General features: G+C 40.0%; 1 non-coding gene and 1 pseudogene across 1 annotated transcript; both read right to left on the reverse strand.

Annotated features, from left to right (window-relative positions):
• Window positions 1-5807: 5807 nt before the first annotated feature.
• LOC133757201 (U5 spliceosomal RNA) lies at window positions 5808-5923 on the reverse strand. The gene has a single exon (XR_009865579.1). It is a non-coding gene; the product is annotated as a U5 spliceosomal RNA (small nuclear RNA).
• A 1073-nt stretch (window positions 5924-6996) lies between these two features.
• On the reverse strand, window positions 6997-8281 carry LOC133756607 (vasculin-like protein 1; annotated as a pseudogene).
• Between the last annotated feature and the right edge of the window lie 9867 nt (window positions 8282-18148).

Here is an 18148-nt window from a genome sequence, read left to right on the forward strand (position 1 = left end):
CACTGAAAGCAGACGCTCTTTAGAGCATAATCTATAAAGGCATAGTAGAAAGATAAAAGTGGCCACAGTGAAAACAAAACAAAACAAAACAAAAAAGAAACCAATGAGTATCTCCACAAATGCTGAATAACAAATGCACCAACTCAAGAAACAAGAATAAAGAAGACAACATGATGCTCCCAAGAGAACACAACATTTCAATACTAGACTGTGAAGAAGATGAAATTGAAGAAATGCCAGAAATGGAATTAAAAAATTGATCATAAGATTACATAGAAGTAATCAGAAGCAAATTTATGAACTACTGAAATAGATACATGACATGAAAGAAAATTTCTCCCACAAAATTGAGATCTTAAAGAGAAATCAAAATGAGGGCCGGCGCCGTGGCTCAACAGGCTAATCCACCACCTTGCAGCGCCGGCACCCCGGGTTCTAGTCCCGGTCTGGGCACCGGATTCTATCCCAGTTGCCCCTCTTCCAGGCCAGCTCTCTGCTATGGCCCGGGAAGGCAGTGGAGGATGGCCCAGGTCCTCGGGCCCTGCACCTGCATGGGAGACCAGGAGAAGCACCTGGCTCCTGGCTTCGGATCAGCACGATGCGCCCATTGGAGGGTGAACCAATGGCAGAAAGGAAGACCTTTCTCTCTGTCTCTCTCTCTCTCACTATCCACTCTGCCTGTCCAAAAAAAAAAAAAAAAAAAGAGAGAGAGAGAGAGAGAAATCAAAATGAAATGAAGAATTCAATAGAATGAATAAAATGCAGTGGAAAGCCTTAAGAACAGAATCAGTGAAGCAGAAGAATGAATATCCAACTTAGAAGACCACCATGAAATGAAGTTGGTAATCAACAACACAGGAATCTCCAGAACGTATGCAAATGCATGGAGACTGAATAACATGCTCCTGAATGAACACTGGGTCATTGAAAAAAATAAAAAAATAAATTTAAAAAATTTCCTGAAACAAATGAAGATGACAATACAACATGTCAAAATTTATGGGATACAGCAAAACCAGTGTTACAAGGAAAGTTTATAGCAATTGGTGCCTAAACCAAGAAGTTGGAAAGGCACCAAATAAATGATCCATCAATGCATCTCAAAGACCTAGAAAAACAACAGCAAACCAAACTCAAAACTAGTAGGAGAAAAGAAATAATTAAAATTAGAGAATAAACAAAATTGAAACCAAAAAAATAATCCAAAAGATCAGCAAAATGAATAGCTGATTTTTTGAAAAAATAACAAAACCTACACACCATTGGCCTAACTTACCAAAAAAGAGGGAGAATACCCAAATTAATATAATTAGAGATAAAAAAGGAAATGAAATGTAACAGACACCACAGAAATAAAAAGAATCATCAGAAATTACTACAAAGAGCTGTATGCCAACAAAACAGGAAACCTAGAATAATAGGTAGATTCCTGGACACATAGAATCTACTTAATTGAGTCATGCAGACATGGAAAACCTAAACAGACTCATAACCAAGATGGAAATTGAATCAGTAAATAAACACCCTCCCAACAAAGAAAAGCCAAGGATCAGATGGCTTCATTGTTAATTATACTGACATTTAAAGAACTAACTCCAATTCATCTCAAGTTATACAAAACAATTGAAAAGAAGGGAATCCTCCCAAAATCTTTCTATGAAGCCAGCATCACCTTAATTCTTAAACCTGAAAAAAATACAATGGAGAAAGAGAACTACAGACTGATTTCTCTGATGAACATAGATGTAAAAATCCTCAACCAAATACTAGCCAATTGAATCCAGGTGCACTCCAGAAAGAACATTCACCTGGACAAAGTGGGATTTATCCCTGGTATGCAGGGATGGTTCAACATTCACAAATCAATCAAGGTGATACAGCACATTAACAAAATGAAGAACAAAAATCATATGGCTATCTCAATAGATGTAGAGAAAGCATTTGATAAAGTACAACATCATTTCATTATAAAAACTTAAAGCAAATTGGCTATAGAAGGAACATTCATCAACACAATCAAGGCAATTTATGACAAACCCATGGTCAGCATCATATTGAATGGAGAAAAGTTGGGGGCTGGCGCCGTGGCTTAACAGGCTAATCCTCCGCCTTGCGGCGCTGGCACACAGGGTTCTAGTCCCGGTCGGGGCGCCGGATTCTATCCTGGTTGCCCCTCTTCCAGGCCAGCTCTCTGCTATGGCCCGGGAAGGCAGTGGAGGATGGCCCAAGTGCTTGGGCCCTGCACCCACATGGGAGACCAGGAGAAGCACCTGGCTCCTGCCTTCGGATCAGCGCAGTGCGCCGGCCGCAGTACACCAGCTGTAGCGGCCATTGGAGGGTGAACCAATGGCAAAGGAAGACCTTTCTCTCTGTCTCTCTCTCTCACTGTCCACTCTGCCTGTCAAAAAAAAAATCTATGAACCAATACCATGAAATTGTTAGAAAACATTGGGTAAATTCTGAAAGACATTGGCATAGGCAAACAGTTCTTGGAAAAGACCCCAAAAGCATAGGCAATCAAGTCAAAATTGACAAATGGATTGCATCAAATTGAGAAGCCTCTGCACTGCAAAAGAAACACTCAGCAATGTGAAGAGGCAACTGACAGAATGGGAAAAATTATCTGCAAATTATGCAACTGACAGAGATTAATATCCAGAATATATAAAGAGCTCAAGGAATTCAACAACCACAAAACATACAACTCAGTTAAGAAATGGGCAATGGACTTAAAGAGGCATTTTTCAATAGAGGAAATCTAAATGGCCAATAGACACATGAAAAAATGCTCAGGATCCTTAGCCATCAAGGAAATGCAAATCAGGACCATAATGAGGTTTCACCTCACCCTAGTTAGAATGGCTTTCATACAAAAATCAACACACAAACAAATGCTAATGAAGATTGGGGATAAAGTTACCCTAATCCACTATTGGTGGGAATGTAAACTGGTAAAGCCACTATGGAAGACAACATGGAGATACCTCGGAAATTTGAATATAGACCTACCATGTGACCCAGCCATCCCACTCCTGGATATTTACCTAAGGGAAATGAAATCAGCATAGGTAAGAGTTATCTGTACCCCCATGTTTACTGCAACTCAATTCACATTAGCTAAGATATGGAATCAACCCAAATATATGTCAACTGCTGACTGGGATGTGTATACCATGGAATACTGCACAGCAGTTAAAAAAATGAAATCCTGGCCCGTGCTGCAGCTCACTAGGCTAATCCTCCGCCTTGCAGCGCCGGCACACCAGGTTCTAGTCCCAGTCAGGGTGCCGGTTCTGTCCCGGCTGCCCCTCTTCTAGGCCAGCTCTCTGCTGTGGCCAGGGAGTGCAGTGGAGGGTGGCCCAAGTCCTTGGGTCCTGCACCCCATGGGAGACCAGGATAGGCACCTGGCTCCTGTCATCGGATCAGCGCGGTGCACTGGCCGTAGCGTGCCAGCCGCGGCAGCCATTGGAGGGTGAACCAACGGCAGAGGAAGACCTTTCTCTCTGTCTCTCTCTCTCACTGTCCACTCTGCCTGTCAAAAAAGAAAGAAAGAAAGAAAGAAAGAAAGAAAGAAAGAAAGAAAGAAAGAAAGAAAGAAAGAAAGAAAGGAAGAAAGAAAGAAAGAAATCCTGTCATTTGCAACAAAATGGATGTAACTGGAAAACATTATATTTAATGAAATAAACTAGCCCCAAAAAGACAAATATCATATGTTCTACCTGATCTGTGGTAACTAATAGAATACCTAAAATTTAATCTATAGAAGTGAAATTGGCATTTTGCAAAGTGATCAAAGTGATGACTTTGAACAGCCTTTGTCTCAACTGTTGAGGAACAATTTTTTTTCATACTATTTGTGGAACTATTTTCTTAGTATAGTGTTAATCTTATGTGTATAATATAAATTGAAAATAGATTTTTTAAAAATAAGGATGGGAATAGGAGAGGGAGGATGAGTAAAAGTGGGAGTGTGGGCGGGAGGGCAGATAGAGTGGGAAGAATCACGGTTTCTAAATTTGTATTTATGAAATGCATAAAGTGTGTATACCTTAAATAAAAGGTTTCTGGGGAAAAATAAATAAAAGAGGCAATTTCAAAAACAGATGTCATTGAAGAAAGATACTTGTTCCCCTATCTTGGAACATTAAAACCACTCCATGTGCTGAAATTTCCCTAATAAAGATTTGTCAAATGAAAACAAAAAGAAGAATAACTGTTAGATATTCATTCAGTCATTTCACCGTTAATAGATTACAAAAATCACATTTGTTTTATCACAAACACTCATATATAATAATTTTTTATTTGAAGTTTGAAATATAATACATTTTAAATGTTATAGGGTCAAAATTCTTCTCTCTTAATCACATAGTTTCTGGGAAATTTTCAACAAATCCTTTGAGAACAGTACAGTTTAAGTAAATCAATAATTTCACAGAGTGAGTGATTTTTAAGACTGTGGATCTCAGCTCCATTCAAATTCCCAATGTTAGTCATTTCTTAAAATGTCCTTTGCTTATCAAAGTTTCCAAAAACCCTTTCAAAAGAACCTGGATTTGAAGTATGATCACACAAATAAGCTGAAGAAAACATTTTGCACCAGTGGCACTGTGTAAATTTTTATGTATCAAGAAAGTAGACAGAAGAATGTTTGTCACATACATCTTAAATTTTCTTCCAATCCCAGAGTTCATGCCATTTGACAAATTCCCTAGGTCTGTTCTATCTCATTTCCTTCATATGTTCATACAATAATGAAACCATAAGACCTCATCACTGTTCAATTAGGACTCACAGATCATACCAATCTAAATCTCATTAACTTGTACCAGGAGTTCCCAAAATACAATTTCAATTTACTGAAAATGATTAAAAGGCACATTGGCACTTGTACCACAGTGAGAAGTTAGTAGTGAGTGAAGGGTTGTCAGTCTCAGAGTTTCATTCTTTATTTTGTAAGCTTATGTATTAATTTTAAAAAAATTACAAAGTCAGTTTTCTAGACAAGAAAATAGAACACTGATCAATTCCTAGAAGTGTCCCACTGGAAAAGCATATGGGTAACTGCTTCTGTCAGATCTCTTACCTTAACTAACCCACAAATATACATTTCACTGAACACAGCACTTCACTTGAGAAAATTTAAGCAGAATATTGTAAGACATAATGTAAAGAGGCCTTCACCCTAAGTATTTTCGTCCTTTCTTCTCATAAACTCCACAGCCAACCCATAGACAACGCCTGTCAGTGCTTTATAATAAAAATGTTTAGGGGCTGGCGCTGTGGCACAATGGGTTAACGCCCTGGCCTGAAGCGCCAGCATCCCATATGGGCACGGGTTCGAGACCCGGCTGCTCCACTTCCAATCCAGCTCTCTGCTTTGGCCTGGGAAAGCAGTAGAAAACGGCCCAAGTGCTTGGGCCCCTGCACACACGTAGGAGACCCAGAAGAAGCTTCTGGCTCCTGGCTTCAGATCAGTGCAGTTCCGCCCATTGCGGCCAACTGGGGTGTGAACCATCGGATGGAAGACCTCTCTGTCTCTCTGTTTCTCTCTCTCTCTCTCTCTCTCTCTCTCTCTCTCTCTCCCTCTGCCTCTCCTCTCTGTGTAACTCTTTCAAATAAATAAAATAAATCTTTAAAAAAAAGAGTGAGACTGGAATATTGAAAAACAAAGCCAATAAATGGCACATATAAAATTTCATTGCTAACAAATCATAGGTTAATATCTTTTCAAGCATATATAATGTATTTACCAAAAAAAAAATTAAAGACCATAAAGAAAATTTAACATCAAAAATTCAATGTGATATGGTCTATTTAACTTTATTTGAAATTCAATAAAAATCAATAAATTAAAAACTCTCCACGGAAATCTTTAGTAAAAGGCGAAAGATTTATACAATCTGAAGAGAAACCAGAGTATTATAAATTAAAAACTTTTAAAAAGATAATATAGAGAGGTCGGCACCATAGCTCACTTGGTTAATGCTCCGCCTGCAGCGCCGGCATCCCATATGGGCACCGGGTTCTAGTCCCGGTTGCTCCACAGCTCTCTGCTGTGCCCCAGGAGCGCAGTGGAAGATGACCCAAGTGCTTGGGTCCCTGCACCTGTACAGGGAGACCAGGAAGAAGCACCTGGCTCCTGGCTTTGGATTGGCGCAGCACTGGCCATAGTGGCCATTTGGGGAGTGAACCAATGGAAGGAAGACCTTTCTCTCTGTCTCTCTCTCTCACTGTCTATAACTCTACCTGTCAAATTAAAAAAAAAAAAGATAATATAGAGATGAAACCTAAAACCATAATTCTAAATAACTCATGATTTTAAAATGACATTATAAAAATTTGGACCAGATTGAAATATAAAAAGCACTAGGTATATAAATTTCTTAGAGCAGTTATATTTGCTTTTTAAAATGATTTATATTTAAATGTAGGTTAGAAAACAAGAAAGATTGCAAATATGTGAGGTAACTATTTTTATGTAGCTAGAAACAAAATTTATAGCAAACACCAAAACGTATAAAACTGGAAATAAAAATTACAGGAAAAAGTAATGAAAAGAAAACAAAGAAGAATTGACTTTATTTCCTAAACTGAGAATTATTTCTTGGACAAGACTTAAAACAGACAAGTCATTGGCAAGACTGATTAAGGAAATGATAGGGATGGTAGAAATAAACAATTTTAAGAATACAACCAGAAACATAGTAACAAATGTAGTATCTATCTGTAAACTCAACATGAAAATACATGAATAACTATGTATTAAATAAGAAAATACAATGAATAACTATGTAAATAAATTTAAAACTTGGGCAAAATTGAAAAAATGTATGAAAATGAGGTCAGTGATTTAAAATCCTCTCACAAAATCAAGTGAGAAAAAATACCTCTCTGCAATCAGAAAACATTGTGTGTGTGTGTGTGTGTGCGCATGTTGCCCAAAACTATCAACAATCATGGAGCAGATGTTTAACATAGGAGTTAAGATTCCACTTAGCCAGAACTATGGCTCTGCAAGAAGCCATTCTTCTGAAGCCATTTCTTTTCACCTGCTCTGTCTTCATGTGGAACTCTTTGATCTCTTCTTCTGTGAAGAGAAGGCATTTCTCATCATTTTTGGCATATTTCTGTCATCCCGTCGCTGTCTATAACCTGTTCTCTGCTACCAGAAAGGGTGAGAGGACCTCCCCTTCTTCCATGACAGCCAGAGAAAGACCATTTTGATGGCAGCCTTCCCTTTGATTTTCCTTTGCTTCAGGTGTGCTGTTGTCCTCCAAATCCTCAGGTTTGTCACAGTCTCTGTTTTTTGAGAAGTATCCATTTTGGTCATCCCTCAGAGTCTTCAGAAACTCATTCTTCCTATCAGTGGTTCAGCAGGTCAACTGATCTCAACTGGAAGGTTGGTGCTAGAGGGACTCTCTTTGGTGAGCTTCTAACTGCAGTACCAGCTGGTAACACTGGCTTAGTAACAGATTGGACTTGGAAAAGCAGACTCCTAGCTAGAGGAAAGGGATGCTACGTTGTGTGTCATTCTGTTAGCTTTCCATGCATTGGGGTTAAAAGGAGGTCGTGCAAGTTTAGGAACGAGGTTCTTATAGACACTAGGAACTGTGGTTGATGTTTTGTTCCCATTTACATGCTAAGATTATGGTTTCATGAATGCATCAGAGAAAGCAGGAATGTTCTTGATGACTCACATCTTGGAAGTTTTCTTGGCACTAGATGGTTTCTCCCACACACCAGGAAGAGTCCCAATAGGTCTATATGGCTGATTTTGTTTGCCTGTATCTGGATCCAAAGAAGGAAAATCTTCCTCTTCAAATTACAACTTTCCCACCTTGTCTTTTTCTTTTCTTTAAAAAAAAATGTAGCTTTTCCTGAAATGTGCAACCTTTCTTGGTGTGCGAGCTGCCATTCCAGTGTCAATGGTTCCTTACTCCACCTCTACTACACTGGCTCACACCACCATGATGACCTTGGGAAGACCTATGCCAACCAGCCATGTTCCCTGTGATCTCAGGAGATGCTCCTTTAGAGACACCAGAGTGCACAGACTCAAAGTAGAACCAGGAGTCCTGGTGACAGGAGTCTCCTGTAGTACACAAGAGTCCATTGTTAAAAAAGCCATCAGAGGAATTGTGTCTATGATAGCTTACTCCAATCTACCTTCTCTTCTTGAAAGATGTTCTCTGTGTTTTTCAAAGGTAGCTGTAGGGGATTTAACTGACTGCGGTGTTGAGAAATTGATTAAAGCAGGAGCAAAGTCGTGCTGTGCCATTAGGTCCAGTGTCTCTGTTTAGCAAGGTGAGGCATTCAACCTTATGGCCGAGATCCCAGAGTATTACCTCTGGGATCCTGTTTCCTGAACTCCTTGAGTCTGCCAGTTAGATTTCCCACAAGATTTTCTTGTGAGTTGAAGTAGCCTGGCCAGCAGCACACCTTGTGTTAAAGCCCAGAAAAAGTCATGTTCCACATGGATCACTCTCAGTACCCTCCATGCTCATCTTATACTATCTAGTTGCTGACATGTTCCCAAAAAGGAAAAAGAGTGAAGCGGAACATGAAAAATAATGGAACTATGTTGCTTAAATGTGTAATACATAGACATTTGTACAGTGAGTGCAAACACTGTCCATACAAGGTCATAGCTAGAAAAGACAGGCGGCACTGTGGTGGAGGGGGTTAAAGCTCTGGCCTGGGGCAAGATGGCGGAATAGGAAGGGAGCACACTATTAGTCCGGGGGAGACACAAGTTAATAAAAGTGCAGATACTGCAGGGTCAAGGAAGAGTAGGGGAAGAAACAGCAGAGGAAACTCTTCCGGAACTAGTGATTCACAGTGGACCTGTGTGGAGAGCGTGGGAGCCCAAGTTCGGGACACCAGCGGCAGACTCAACACACCAGGGCTGGAACGCGAGGTGAGCCGAACCTCAATAGCCCGAGACACCGGCAGGCAAGCGGAAAGAGGAGACTAGAGGGAACGAGGCTTGAAACCCTGTAGGGAAAAGTTCACCAGGCTAACTAGAAGAGAGAGAGGAAAAAAATAAAAGTGACCGATACAGACACAAGTTTCTCTCTCTCCGCTCACCCCTCAAAGGCAAGCAAGACAAAGAGCAGGCTCCATTTTGGACATACGTCATAAGCAGGGCGACCTCAGGAATGCACCAGCCCTGAGCCTAGCAGAAAAACCTGACTCTGGGGGGAGGGGTGAAATAACAGGAGATTAGCGTCTAACTTGGCAACCCAGTGGGAGACTGCAGGAGAATTGGAGCCCACACTGAGGGCAGCACAGATTCCCTGTGTGGTTCTTGGGAAAGAGCTTCTGTTCTCTGGCTCCTGTGGGTATATCATTCGCCTGCTAACTACCTCCAATTACGTTCAGCTGTGCAGAATTACTTCCATTTTGAATCAAAAAAAGAAAGAAAGAAAGAGATTTACCACGCCTAACCTGGGAGTGTCATCTTTGACACACCCTCAACCCTGAGGAACCAAACAGAGCTCTCAGGCCACACTCATCTCAAGCCTCTAAGTCTCCATTGAAAGCAGACAGTCCACTTAATATAGAGCTATAGTGTAACAAGAAAAAACACCACAGTGAAGAAACCAAATATCTCCAACATGCCAAACAACAAACGCAAAAACCAAGCTAACAAGAACAAGGAAGACACTATGACGCCCCCAAATGAAAAAGACACAACAATTCAAGATTATGAAGATGATGAGATAGAAGCAATGCAAGAAGTGGATCCCAAAAAATTGATAAGAACATTAAGAAGTTCGCAAAAACAAATTCTTGAACTACAGAAATCCTTAATGGACAAAATAGAAAATGTCTCTCGTGAAAGTGAAATATTAAGGAGGAATCAAAATGAAATGAAACAACTGGTACAACAAGAAACTGTGGTAGTGACGAGAAATCATAATGAAATGAAGAATTCAATAGATCAAATGACAAACACATTAGAGAGCCTTAAAAACAGAATGGGCGAAGCAGAAGAGAGAATATCAGACTTAGAAGACAGAGAACAGGAAAGGAAACAGGCAAACCAAAGAAAAGAAGAAGAAATTAGATATCTAAAAAATATTGTCAGGAATCTACAGGATACTATTAAAAAACCCAACATTTGGGTTCTAGGAGTTCCTGAAGGCATGGAGAGGGAGAAAGGATTAGAAGGCATTTTCAGTGAGATACTAGCAGAAAATTTCCCAGGTTTGGAGAAGGACAGAGGCACCTTAGTACAGGAAGCTTATAGAACCCCTAATAAACATGACCAAAAGAGATCCTCACCACGACACGTTGTAATCAAACTCACCACAGTGAAACATAAAGAAAAGATCCTAAAATGTGCAAGAGAGAAACGTCAGATTACTCTCAGAGGATCTCCAATTAGACTCACAGCAGACTTCTCATCAGAAACACTACAAGCTAGAAGGGAATGGTGAGACATAGCCCAGGTACTAAGAGAGAAAAACTGCCAGCCCAGAATATTATATCCTGCAAAGCTCTCATTTGTGAATGAAGGTGAAATTAAGACTTTTTATAGCAAACAGAAACTGAAAGAATTTGTTGCCACTCATCCTGCCCTGCAAAAGATGCTTAAAGATGTGTTACACACAAAAACACAGAAACATGGTCACCAATATGAAAGAAGGTAAAGGAAGGAAACCTCACAGCAAAAGATCACAGGAAGCTCAATTTCTCTTTGACATAGAATTAAACTCTGATGCTCTGTTAAAGCAATGTGTTAAAGTAATCTATTATGTTCTCTTGATGTCTGTTAAATTCTAATTGTTCAAAAACAGCTGAATTTTTATTAAGAGCTAAGGGTTATTTAAATATGTGCTTATTTTCAAAGATTTGAATAATCACCTTGTCACAATGATTAAATTTGGTCTATGTTATGTCATGATTTTAAGGAATCTTATTTCAACCAGATATTTTGGATTTTGAGCCTTCTTGGCATTCTTGACAGGCATTCAAAAAATCAAAGTTTCAAACAATCTGGTCTCTAAAACTTCCAGTAAATCCTGGACTTTGGTTTTTCCAGTTTGGGCCCAACTGAAAAAATCGAAGGACCTATGTCTCTCATCTTATAGAGACACCAACTAATCAGGCTATTTGGATTATATTAGAAGTACTGTCAAGATGTGATGTGGTACCAAACTTTAAGTTTCTATAATGGAAAATGGTATTAATACAAAAGTTTGAGAATTAAAAAGTCTAATGATCTTGTGTTACTAGACATGATAGTTATCTTAATGAGAAAGCCCCAGAGGCCTAAAGGGTTAAATACTTGTAAAATCCTACAGGTGCTTTCAAAAATACTGTGAAGTAAGCAAGTGCCTCTTGTTGGTTGATGAGTTTATAATTTTAAACATGGCAACTTAAAGTCTTTTGTCATCCATAGTTATATATGATCTGCTGCTCATAAAACTAAAGCGTTGTTGGTTCTGTGTTTAGCTGTCCTCCTATAGGTTCCTATGGGCTTTTTCCAGCCACTTCCATTGTATTCAGTACTTTGGGATGGCTCTGTAAACAGATGAAGCCAATAATGTATTAACAGTACCAACTGAGAGAAAGTATGGTTAACTGAGGTTACTAAAAACAAAAAGCAATTCAAATCAATTGGCAATCTACAAAAAGAGTTAAAGATTTTAAAAGCTATTATTAAAATTGCTATATTGGTCTACTATGCTATGTTATATGTGTGTACATATTGTATGTCCACATGGGGAAATTTTATTAAGAGTTTTATTTTAAATGGCTTATAGATAAGATTGTCCATAAATTTAAGCTGCTAAAATCAATCAAAGATACATTTTAATTTGTGTGACCTGAATCTGTGTATCATATGTTTTAAACTTGTTGGTAGAAAGAAACTAAAAACATTTTAGATGGTTGTTTTTAAGTTTACTGGCTAAACAAACTACACCATGTTAGATATTTAAGAGGTGTTTTCAAATACATGATTCTTAAAATTTATAGAAGGCATTGGACCTTCTGGTAAATGTTTTCTTAAGTTGTTATCTAATGGTTGAAACGGTTTGCTAAGTATTCATGTAATATTGCTATTGTCAGCAAGTGATCTAGGACTTGCTCCCTCATTTCTCTATTCTAAGCCCAACTTGTTCTTTCATTTCTCTATTCTCTTCAAGGTAGGAAACTAATTCTATTATGAACAAATCTGTAGGACGCACAATTTAATCTTTAGACCTTATAAAAGAGATGGCTAACATTTTTCTGTAATAGCATAGCCAAAATAAGAATTTAAATAATAATCTCATAGCTAGATTTACTTTGCCATCAGCGAAGTATACAGTAAGTAGAAAAAACCTCCCTTTCAGACCAAAGGGAAAGAAAGTTTTAAAGTGAGAATATAACTTCCCTCATGGGCATTGTCTACCTTAGAAAAACTACTACAGAACATGCCTGTGACTATAGACTTGTAGTTCAGGCCACCGAAGATTAGAGATGGGACACGGGCACTCCCTTGACTTGCATCCTCTGGTCTGCTTTAACACAAACCAGGAGGAAAAGAAAGCTAGGCATCAGAAGCAATGGGTGGCAGGCCTATTAATGGCTGATCTGTAGAGTGATCTGCCCTCAAGGAGACCCAACAGGCCAGTCCACTGCAGTGGCTTTCAATGTGGTAAGCCTGGGCTTCAGCAGAAGTCAGCTTGTGAAGAGCCCTGGCAGCTCTGCCAAGAGTTGGATCACTGGAAATGGACCTGGCCTGGAGTCGAAGGATGCCCAGGTCAGAGCCACAGATCTTATTGGCTCTAAGCTGAAAAGCCCTTCACTCAGCCCAACTTCCAAAGTGACCACTGCAGCTGAGGGGATGGTCAAGTAGGGTCAGCAACATTGCAGGCAGAACTGTAAATTTCTTGTTAGAGATGCCCCCTGCCTTGACCTGGCCAGCTCTGCTCCCAGGCCAGCCAAGTAATGAAAGTCAACAGAGTGCCTTCCCCTAAGAGGTTCACACCTCCCTTAGGATATACCCCATGTGAAGAGATAGATAGGTCTGGGCCTCTTAACTTACAAGGCCTAAAGCCTAACAGATTATTATCAAGCCCCTTCTATCAGGTTCTATTTGCCTCTCTATCAGAAAACTTAATTGTAGCTTAGCACCTTTCTTAGCTCCTCTAATAATGACTCTGTCCTTTGTTCTAGACCCTGTCTAGCGCACTTGGGCCTCATTCCTTTGTAATCATAACCTCTACTCTACCACCAATGGATCTACTCCCAACCTGTGTGTACTGATGGTCCTCTTCCCCACTTAATGCTGTATAATTGTTCAAACCTGGTAAATGCCACTCTTAGGATCATTGGTTACTATCCTCACCCTGTCTTTTATGACCTTGTCTAAATATGATCAGAGTCGGCAAACTTGGAAGGCTTCCATAGCCTTGGCAACTCATGATGACAGCCTAGGGTGGTTACTGGCGCCATAAACTAGAGTGTCAATTTGTTGGGTCAACAACAGGAGCCACCGTGCACTTGCTCCTCATGTGGGATCTCTGTCCTTAATGTGCTGTACATTTTGATTTAATCCTATAACTAGTACTCAAACAGTATGTTTCACTTTGTGTTTCTATGTGGGTACAAACTGTTGAAATCTTTATACTAAATTGATCTTCTGTATATAAAGAGAATTGGAAATGAATCTTGATGCAAATGGTAGGGGAGAGGGAGCGGGAGAGGGGAGGGTTGCGGGTGGGAGGGAAGTTATGGGAGGGGGAAGGCATTGTAATCCATAAGCTGTATACTGGAAATTTATATTCATTAAACAAAAGTTAAAAAAATAAAAAAAAAAGCTCTGGCCTGAAGCTCCGGCATCCCATATGGGCACCAGTTCTAGTCCCGGCTGCTCCTCTTTCAATCCAGCTCTCTGCTATGGCCTGGGATAGCAGTGGAAGATGTCCCAAGTCCTTGGACCCCTGCACACACATGGGAGACCCGGAAGAAGCTCCTGGTTCCTGGCTTCAGATCACCACAGCTCCAGCCATTGCAGCCATCTGGGGAGTGAACCAACAGATGGAAGACCTCTTTCTCTGTCTCTACCTCTCTCTGTAACTCTGTAGTCCCAGCTGCTCTACTTCTGATCCAGCTCCCTGCTGATATGCCTGGGAAAGCAGCGGAGGATGGCCCAAGTCATTGGGCCCCTGTATCCGGGAGACTGGAAGGAAGATCCCAGCTCCCAGCTCCCAGCTCCTGGCTCCCGGCTCCTGGCTTTGGCCTGGCCCAGCCCTGGCTGTTTTGGCTATTTGGGGAGGGAACCAGAGGATAGAAGATCTTTCTCTGTCTTTCTCCATTTCTCTCTCTCTCTGTAACTCTACCTTTCAAATAAATAAAATAAATCTTAAAAAAAAAAAGAAAATTAAAAAAATAGAGAGAAGTACTCACAGTGATATCCAGCCCAGTTGACTTGGTTTGTGTGTTTAGGAAGCGTACAAGAGAAATCCTTCTTTTCTTTCCTCATGTTTTTATTGAATTCTTCATGCACAAGGGAAATAATCATAACCCAAAGGGAAAGTGATTGGTTTGTTTAGCTTTTGTTGTTGTTCTCCACATTATCTTCTTAATACAAAGAAGTCTGAGTGGAAGGAAAGATTACACACACACACACCCACACACACACACAGTATTTATGGGGAGATGCAAGGCCGGAGCTTGGGGAAATGCATTGGTGGGAGCTGGCACTGCAGAAGTGCAGAGGAAACACTGGTCTGCAGCAACAGCTTCTGTTAAAAGCCCTGGGGCACTCATCCCTGTACTGAGGCAAATGTCATTGACAAAGTGACTATGGAAGTTATATGAAATTAATGCCATAATTGGATATTTTATTTTTGGCTACTCGGGTAACTCAGGTAGCCCTTACCCAAGCATAGGTGAGGTTTTTTCTTTCTGTTTTTGCTTTTTCTTTTTGGGTATAGATGTAAAATATTCGAATATAGGAAATGTGTTATTCTTGCAGCCTTGATATTCAGGGTAAATAATAAAATATAAATTTGGTGAGATTACAAAATTAAGATTATTTTGATAACATTTGCAAATCTAAAAGATGTGGCTATCACAAGTCTGTTGAGGGGGAAAACTACTGCATGAAATAACTGACTTGGAATAAATGGTAACTGAAAGTACATGTAGAAATATGCGACTTTGGGACCTCACCCCCTCACACACTGGAGTGCTTGGATTTGAGTTCCAACCTTGGTCCTAATTCCAGTTTCCTCCTCACGTACACCCTGGGAGGCAGCAGGTGATCACTGAAGTACTGGGATTCCTGCCACCATATAGCAGACCTGAATTGAGTTTCCAAGCTCCCAGTCTCAGGCTGGCTCAGCATGGCCATTGCAGCATTTGGGGAGTGAACCAGCAGTTGGGAGATCTCTGCCTTTCAAATAAATTTTAAAAATTGTTTTAACTATCAATAATTATACATGTCCAAGAAACATTTATCAATTAAAAGGAAAAGTTGCAAATTTTCTATAATTTCAAAATAAAGGTTTTTTAAAGGTTTATTTTATTTATTTGAAAGACAGAATGACAGAGCAAGAGGGAGAAACAGATGGAGATTTTGCACCCGTTGGTTCACTCCCAAATAGATACAGTGGCTGGGGTCCCGCAAGGTTGAAGCCAAAAACTCCACTCAAATTTCCCACCTGGTGGCAAGGATCCAAGTATTTGGGTCACCTTTCATTGCTTTAACATGAACAGGAGCTGGATTGGAAGTGGAAAGCTGAGACTTGAAGGGAGCTCTGATATGAGATATTGGCATTGCAAGTAGCAGCTGAACCCACTGCATCATAAAGCCAGCCCTTGTAAAAATACTTTAAAACGCAAGAGAGAGAGAGAAATTCTCCATTCAGCTAAACTGTAACATCATTTTCAGAAAAAAAGGTCACTATTTCCTTCCTTAAAGACAATATTTAAATAATATCTAAACATTAAAATATCTAGCCATAGGAGTAAAAGAGTCATATTGTTTAGAAATATGGAGGGAAATGCCAGAAGAATTAAAATAAGCAATTGAGAGAGCTGGTGAGTGGGATTTGGAATGAAAAGAGGTGGTACAAAGGTCTAGATTTGGTAGGCTAAGCCTCATAGTGTAATTTTACTTTTTTTAAGATTTATTTTATTTATTTGAAAGGCAGAGTTACAGAGAGAGGTAGAGCCAGGGAGAGAGAGGTTTTCCATTCACTGGTTCACACCCCAAATGACCACAATGGCCAGAGCTGGGCTCATCTGAAGCCAGGAGCCAGGAGCTTCTTCTTGGTCTTCCATGCGGGTGCAGGGGCCCAAGGACTTAGGCCATCTTCTACTGCTTTCCCAGACCATAGCAGACAGTTGGACCAGAAGTGGAGCAGCTGGGACTCAACCAGCTCCCATATGGAATGTTGGCGGTGCAAGCTGGGACATTAACCCTCTGCACCACAGCACAAGCTCCACAGTTTTACTTCTTAATCGATGGCTTAAATAAATACAAAGGTGAAAGGGCAGTGCAAATATCACATTAACAGCTTATGGAGAAAAAATGCATTCAAATCTCTAGGTATAGAAAAATGATTTGAGAAAAAATAACATCCAGCTCATTAAAATGTCTAGAAAAATGAGATTAGAAGAGAATTTCCTTAATAGAACAAAAGGTATTTAGCAAGAATCTGCAACAAATATTATCATATTAATGAAAATGTATTGAACATTTACTATGTGTCTAGCAATAACAACTTTCTAGGTGGTGGCATTCATTATACTCACTGGCTGATGTGTACATAGAGGTAAAGAAACATTCAGAGGCCGGCGCTGAGGTACAATAGGTTAATCCTCTGCCTGTAGCACCGGTATCCCTTATGGGTGCCGGTTCTAGTCCTGGAAGCTCCTCTTCTGAACCAGCTCTCTGCTGTGGCCTCAGAAAGCAGTAGAAGGTGGTCCAAGTGCTTGGGCCCCTGCACCCGCGTGGGAGACCAGGAAGAAGCACCTGGCTCCTTGTTTCGGATCGGTGCAGCTCCGGTCATTGCAGCCATTTGGGAAGTGAAACAGCAGATGGAAGACCTTTGTCTCTATCTCTCCCTCTCGCTGTCTGTAACTCTCCCTCTCAAATAAATAAATAAAATCTTAAAAAAAAAAAAACATTCGGTAGTTCACTAGTTTACCCCAGAGTAAGTGACCCGGTCAGCACTGAAGCTCAGCTGTCTACTGTCACTCACTAACCTCCATCTCTCACACTTGAGGAAAGCCAGAGGCACACAGTTTAAAATCATCAAAAAAAAAAAAATACAAGGATGTCTAATTCACAACTTCCATTCAACATAACCAAAAGTCTTAGAGGGTGCAGTATGAAAAGGAAAGTAAATTAATAGCATAAGGCTTTAAATCGAAAGAACAAAACTGACATTATTTGCAGATAAGATTTTCTACATGACAATTAGGACAATTTACAAATATTTAGAACCAATAAGAAAGTTCAACAAGGGTAAAATCAACATAAAATTCAATTCATCTTGCTATAGATCAGCAACAATCAGAAATGTGGTTTTAAAACATATCATAGGTGGCAGCAGCACTGTTGTGCAGTGGACTAAAACCCCGTCCTGCAGCACTGGTATCCCATATGGGCGCTGGTTTGAGATCTGGCTGCTCCACTTCTGATCCAGCTCTCTGCTATGGCCTGGGAAAACAGAAGATGGCCCAAGTCCTTGGGACCCTGCATCTGCATGGGAAACCAAGAAGAAAAGCTCTTGGCTCTTAGCTTCGGATTGGCTTAGCTCTAGCCATTGTGGCCATTGGGGAGTGAACCAATGGACACAAGACCTCTCTTTGTGACTCTACCTCTCTCTCTAACTTTTCAAATAAATAAAATAATCTTAAAGAAATAAAAAATACATTAAAATTAAAAAATAGGAATAAATCTATAATTTACCTCTTGGTAACTCAAACAAAAGCATGTAAAATCATTGTAAAGAAATTCATAGAACTTTATTGAGTGGTATAAATTTTTTAAAGATTTGTCTATTTATTTATTTATTTATTTGAAAGGCAGATTTACAGAGAGGCAGAGGCAGAGGCAAAGAGAGAGGTCTTCCATCCGCTGGTTCAATCCCCAGATGGCCACAATGCCAGAGTTGGGCCAATCTGAAGACAGGAG

The sequence above is a fragment of the Lepus europaeus genome, chromosome 3 (assembly GCF_033115175.1).
Source record: "Lepus europaeus isolate LE1 chromosome 3, mLepTim1.pri, whole genome shotgun sequence".
In the NCBI taxonomy this organism is placed as follows: Eukaryota; Metazoa; Chordata; class Mammalia; order Lagomorpha; family Leporidae; genus Lepus; species Lepus europaeus.